This window comes from Triticum aestivum, chromosome 1B (assembly GCF_018294505.1).
Source record: "Triticum aestivum cultivar Chinese Spring chromosome 1B, IWGSC CS RefSeq v2.1, whole genome shotgun sequence".
NCBI classification, from domain to species: Eukaryota; Viridiplantae; Streptophyta; class Magnoliopsida; order Poales; family Poaceae; genus Triticum; species Triticum aestivum.
Window position 1 is genome coordinate 549,304,560 of NC_057795.1, and position 7,124 is coordinate 549,311,683.

The 7,124-nt window shown below is 47.1% G+C and overlaps 1 pseudogene; it reads left to right on the forward strand.

Moving 5' to 3' along the window:
• The first annotated feature begins 950 nt into the window (after positions 1-950).
• Positions 951-6,464, forward strand: LOC123079637 (patatin-like protein 3; annotated as a pseudogene).
• The last annotated feature ends 660 nt before the right edge of the window (positions 6,465-7,124 follow it).

Consider the following 7,124-nt stretch of genomic DNA (forward strand, 5'->3'; position numbering starts at 1 on the left):
CTTGGATGCTGGGGCGGCGGCCCTGGTGGTGGTGGTTGCACGGTGCTCTTGGACAAAGCCCGTGCCTTGGTGCTACCCGGTCATCATGGTCGTGTGGGCGGCATGGTTGCCGGGGTATGGCGTTTGGTGGCGGTGATTGTTGGCCGAGGTGAAAACCTGCTCTATCTTCGGACGGACCGGCGGCGGCGAAATCGTTCCCTTCTTGAAGGTGTCGTCGCGGCTCTCATTGCCCGTCATGCGGCTCCGAAGGAAACTCTGATCCTTGGATCGGGCGGTGGCGGCGCTCCGGCATCGTATCCTTCCTGAAGGAGCCGCCTTGAAGCGCATGGTTCGTCATATTTAGCTTCATATCTTCGGGGCGGTAGTGCTAGGAGTGGTGTTGCTGCGCTCAGCGCCTATGTATCATGTCTTGAATGTGTGCATGTGTTGCGGTGGCGTGGCGTGTGGTTATACTGGATCCTTGTGGTTTGGTGCTTTATATATAAAACGGGTCGAAAGCCTTTTTCAATAAATACAGTAGATGGGTTTTTTTTCAGAAAGAAATTATAGGAAGCAGGATTCCGCAAACAATCCCTTTGACCTAAGCTCACCTGTCTATCCGATACGGGATGGTGGGCGTGAGATGAATCCACATAAGAAACGATATACGGTTTGGGAACTAGGGAGCTAGAGAGATCAACAGCAGAAGAAAAGGGGACGGCCTGCTTAGAGGCAGAAGCAAAGGAGCAAGCCGGGAACCGGAGAGTTCAATTCTTGAGCTTGATAGGATCAGCTGAGCTGACAAAGCATTTGGCAAAAAGTTGAAGCCTTGCAGGTTTCCCGTGTATATCTCTACTTCTAATGTCTCAGTTGGTAGGTCGCGTTCCGGGTTTTATTTTCGTCCCACCATTTTCGTCTGATTTTTTTTCGTTGGTTTTTTTCCGCCGGTTTTTTTCGTCCCCTCCCACCCCCTCCCCACCCCACCGGTCTCCCTTCCTCCCTCGAACCCTAGCTTCCCCTCGTCTCCCTGCCTCCAGCCGCACCCGCCGCCGGACCCCAATCCCCGATCTGACCCCCCCCCTCATGCCCTCTCCATCCTCCTCCTCAAGACGTCACCATCGCCTCCGTTCGTCTTCTCCCGCGCCGGCGCCGTCGAGGCCGAGTCGTTCCACTTCCTGCTCTGGCAGGTCTGCGCGGCCGCGTGCGGGGCGTTCATCTTCTCCCGCGCCGATGTCGTCGAGGCCGAGGCGTTCGACTTCCCGCTCTGGCAGGTCTGCGCGACCGCGTGCGGGGTGGGGCCGGCCGAGGTGGCGTCCCTCGACGGGCACACCAGGCTGCGCGCCGCCGCGGCGGCTGGCAGGACCGGCGCCGGCGTGGCCAACCCCACGGCCGTGGCCGTCACCCACGTGCTCCACAACAAGCACGAGTTCCCCTTCACCGCCGGCACCTGCGACCTCGTCCTGCTGTCTCTTGGCGGGAACGCCGCCGCCGGGTCGGGCGCCCGCGGTCGTCCTCCAGCCTCCTGCGCATCGCCGGCACGTGCCAGGCCGACATGGTACGTCCCGATTGCTTCTTGAGCATTCATTGCACGGACATAATCGTATAAATTTGATTACCCATTGGGACTAAGACCGGGATTCAATGTAAATTGCCTGATTGAGTGGTGGCTAGAAGCCCTTGAATTACTTCCTGTGCAGCGCCACAAAGAGTTCTCCTCCATGTGCATGACGATTTGGTGGATGACATGGAAAGAGAGAAACAGTAGGATCATCAACCAGAGGGCTTGTGATTTTCTGGGCACATGCAATTCGGTTACTGAAGAACTTCGAACCTTGCTGCACACAGGCATCAAAGGAGTGAAATGGATTGAGTAGTCGACATGTGAGCTACCATGTTTCTATACATCTGTAATTAGTTCTTAGTATTTTTCCTTCATTTTTGTAGTTATGCCACCTGATTACGTTCCTGCCCTGTAACCTGTGGTTTCCCTCTTAATGAATGAAAAGCAGCACCTGCTGCAGTTCGTCAAAAAATAATCGTACCATCGTCACGTACGCGGGGCTAAACAGGACTGTGGGTGTCTGTGCTTTTCAGGTGGACCAAGCCGTATCAATGGCGTTCGGAGAGAATGGAGCAACCAACTACATTCGCATCCAGGTAAATAATTTATCTTGTACTGTAATTTTCTTCACGGATGCTGAATTATTATTACCACTGTGAAATGTGAGTCAACCAAAGCTTACTGTCCCAATTGTTCCTGTCCTCAGGGTAACGGCATTACCGCTGGAGCGACGACGGAGGCGGCCATGGCGGAGCGGGGGGTGGAGTCGGTCCTGTTCCGGGGGAAGAAGCTGATGCCGCAGACCAACGACGAGCGGCTGGATGGCGTGGTGGAGCAGCTGGTGCGGGATCCTCCGTGATTCGGCCATTGCCATTCTCGACGGATCTGGCCGTGGCCACAACCGACGCTGCCGGTTCCATGGAGGAGCTCACCCCGGCCTTCTCCTCGTTTTCCTCCATGGTCGGGTCTCCTGGTGGAGGTGCCGATGCTGCCGGTTCCACAACGCAAGAGCCCGTGGCAACGCGGCAAACTAAAGTTGTTCGCCGGCGTCGCATAGGGCGTCTTTGGTGTCGCAGGAAACCCTACCTTGCGGTTGGCACAGGGCATCTCTGGCGTCGTAGGAAACCCCACCGCGGGGCTGGTGCAGGGAGTGGCCGACCATCCCACCCTGCTGAAGCCGCAGGGCGTCTCTGCCAAGTCCATGGTTGGCGAGTCCAAGGCCGTCTCTGTCCAGGCCTCCGTGGTCGAGGTGAACTGCACTAACATCAATGTCTGCCCTGAACTGTTGTAAGTTTACTGACCGTGTGCTTCTGATTTCTAATGTATTCTTGCTGTTTGCATTTCTTTCATTCGTACCCTCGTATTACAGTGCATCTAAAAGCTCTTGTGACGATGGAAAGTCTACCTCCAAGGGACCAAAAAAGAAAATCGGTCCTAAAAGATCGTAAGTTGATCACAAGATCCATATACACGTCTGATATCGGGCTGTGTCCATCTGTTCATCGTTTCATGATCTGGTCCATGGTTTCTGTATTTGCAGTTCGCCTGACACATCTACTCACGATGATAGTGAAGTATATCAAGCTGGTGCTAAAAGAAGGTTTCTGTTTATCCTCTCTAATATATTTTTACTGTTGTTGTACTTGGTTGGTCGCTAATGCTTTTTTGATACAACATAAGCAGGACTCTTAACCCCTCTATTCCTCATAAGGAGAGCTTGGAATCTGAAGATTTTTCTGCAAAGTAGGTTTCCCTTTGGCTCTAATTCATGATATTTGGTAACTTGCTGCTGTTGTAGTTATATTGATAACTTGGTGATTTCAGATACCAACAAAAATTTATTTGCCTACATAGTATTACGGTTGCAGAAGTCCTTGTGGATATCCTATACAGTATAAATATGAACCACCACTTGGTGGATCGCTGCTGTTTAGAGCTCTGCTCTGTTAATGCTACTTTGAGTCTAGATGGCATTAACTACAGAGAAGGGATCTAGCTAGGTTTGCAATGGCATGTGTACTAACGAATCATTTGTCTCAGGTTTTCCCTGCAAAACTGAAGTTCATGTCTCATGTTTGGATTAATCACGGTGTAGTCTGATGGTAATTTGCCTACTTAGTGCAGTTTACGTATTCTTCCACAACTTCATTTCATGCTTTCAGAGTTAAAGTTTTGGGGATAGTTTGGATGTTATACCCAAGGCATTATAATTGCTCTATATTATTCTTAATTTCATATATCATCACCTTAGACTACTCGAACTGTCGGCCATGCTTTGTGATCATGTGCGACGAGCATATTGTTCGGTGCTGCTATTTTCCATTCGCTGCTGGGTTGCTTCTACTCTCCACCAATCTGTCAAGTAGCAAAGAGTAGGTTTGACCTCAATTTCGATGCAGACATGGATTGGGATGTGATGCATGTACTTGCTAATTAAGGGATTTGGATCTTGCCCTCAATTAGAGTTCCCAATCTCAACGAAGTGGGGTTTATGAATTTTATTATTTTTTAGCTTGAATGGACTGTAGCTTCGCTTAATTGACTGACAGTTGTATTTGACTGAATAACTGGATTAATTGATTTCATGGCAGATGCCGGTTTTGACCTTGGTTGATCATGCTTTGTTCCGTGTTTGGCCTGCAACATATTTTCTATGCATTCGCAGAAATGGTAACTGAATAATTACTTCATACTGCAGAACATCTTGCTTAATACCTGAGTCCCCGGCCCTTGTTGCTACAGGTTTATCTGCCCAATAACATGAATTGATTTTTTCACCCAAAAAGGTTGAAATCAACTGTTTTGCATACACAATTAAATAGTGAGCATCGCGTTTTATTAGCAAAATTTAATAGTTCATACACAATTAGGAAGTTGCATGAAGATTACATTATTTTTCCTGAACATGTTCTATTGTAAAGATAAGGTCAGAGGCATACCAACACAATGCTCTGTTTAGTGAAGCTACAAAACCCACCATCATAACTGACAATTCCATGTTTTATTGCCTGGTGAATATTTATTCTATTTTAATGCTGACAAATTGGCCCTTTGTTGATCGATATGGTTCCCTTTGAATGACATGAAGGAGGAATAAGGGTTGCTTCTCACTCCATTTTGGTCTGTGCTGGCGTGGACGGAGGGTGACCCAGGCCTGTCCGACCAAAGGTGGCCGGTGAGCCTCTTGGTCTGTGCAGGTAAAATTTATCTCTCCCTTTTATCTTTTCGTGACTTCTTGTTTTGGGTCCTGCTGAATTGGTTTGCTTGGTGCAATTGAGAAAATAAGATGACTTGGTGAGGTGAGAAAAAAACATACAATGGGGGCATGCCAAATTGGTGGAGTTGAAGCATGTGTCCTGCTTACACCATCTTAGGAACATGGCAGAGGAAGGTGTTGATTAATTGGTAGGCAAATTAAGCATTTCATGGGAATCCTCGGTTAATGTAACATGAAGGATGGAGTGTTTACATGGTTGTGAATTTTTCTCATAGCAAGTTGAACGTAGTGCATTTACGTGTAACATAAAGCTTCGTATAATGGATCATGTTTGCCCTGTCCAGTTACTTAACTTCTAATAACATTGGGCTTGTAAGGAAGTGCTTATCTGATAAATAAATATACTCATGCTTGATTTGCATTGTTGATTGACAATATGGTCTCTACTGAACCATTAAAAATACCTGGCTTCCTGATCTCAGACCGAAAATATGCTCTCTGTTGCTATTGTTTTTCCCAATAAATTCTACAATTACTCCTTTTATTTAGTGATGTATTCCTCATATGCTTAACTATCTCATCTTCTTTTTTGACATTGAAGATCATTTAGAGTAATTCATTTTCGTTCATCCTGAAATTCAGCGAACGGACATCAAATATATTACATTAGATGATGGGGGAAACTGTACTTGCAGTGCTTCAGTTCTGCAACAATGGACTCCCTGAAGTGCCAACACCTTTACATGGATATTCAGGATATTTTTTAAGGTTAGAATATGAAAGTAGAACAACAAGTTCCATTACTTTGGGAAAAGTGTCCGGCCCTGAATGATGCATTGGAAGCTGAGAAAAGTCTAATTAGGATGATAATTTGGTAATTTTATGCGGACAATGCTTTGCATACTCCCAACTTGTCTGTTCTTATATTCTTTCATCTCAGGGACATTACCTTCCTGAAACGAGAGGTCTATGTCTTCTGAAGAGCAAATTGTCAGACAGTAAGTTTCTAAATCCTGCCATATTATTGCATTTATTTGACTACATGCATGCACAAATTTTACAGTCGACAATTGCATGTACTGAAAAATTTAATGCATCCAGATCTTAAGAAGGCCAACAATTGGACCAGGAAACAAAATCATAGATATGGTATGCTTGGTCTAGACTACAACCGTTTGTTGTCTTGCTTCGGACAGTCTTTCATTGTGGTATATTTGTGAAAAGGTTATATTTTGTGTTGTCTGCACACATTATCAGCTTGCCTATGCTAAATGTCCAGTCATTTTGCAGGTAAAGACATATGAGAAGCAAAGGGGATAAAATGAATCCACATACTGGTTAGTGTGCCTTTTCTGGCCCAATTCCATGTTTGAAGTCTTCTATATAGAATGCTCTAATCCATACTGAACTGCTATTCCTGACATGACAATGGTTTCAGGGTATTATTTGAACTGATATGGAGGGACTACTTCGGATTTCTTTTCAGCAAAATATGGGAACTCCATTTTCTTGCAAGGTAAATAAGATACAATTGTATCATTTTGAATTTTTTTCGCACATGTATGTTACGAAAAGGATGCACATATGTTCTTCTTTTGTGATCTCCTGCGATGATCAATTCTGAAAGAATTCTGCTGTGATCATTGCTAATTGTTATTTATTATCAAAATTTCGGGTCATAGATTTAATTGCTAATTGTTATTCATCGTATTTCCTATTCAATCAAAGACATTTGTGATTCAGAACATCGAGAGTGTAGAGGGTTAGAGCTCAAAAGTCTCTACTCCTAATGTCTCAGTTGGTAGGTCGCGTTCCGGGTTTATTTTTGTCCCACCATTTTCGTCCGGTTTTTTTCCGTCCTCCTCTTCCACCACGCTCTTTCACCTTGGTTTTTTTACATCATCCTTTCCCACGCACGCGCACAAAAAAAACCCGAGTGACACAAAAAAAACCGAGTGACCCATCTGTGCCCTATCCCTAACCCGCTCTCGTCTCCCTCTAGGACGCAGTCGCCCACTGAATCAAATCCCGTCGCCGGGCTCGTTTGCCTCGCCGTGGCCGATGAATGCGTCGGCTGCGGCCACGCCCCCTCTCCAAACAGCGGCGATGATGGAGGGAGCAGCTCACGCTGCCAGGCTCCTGACCGAGCGCGTCGGGTCCTCTCTCCTCGAGGCCAACCCCTCCTATTCATCGCATCTCTCCCTGACTCCGTTTCCTCCACGAGATGTAGCACCAACCCACGCCATGGACGCCCTTGCCGGCTGCATCTCTCCATGCGCCGCCACTCCTATGACACCGCCGCCCGGCAGTCTCCACCAGCACCACGTCGGGCGTGGCCTCTGCACGCGCCGTCAGCTCCCCTCCAGA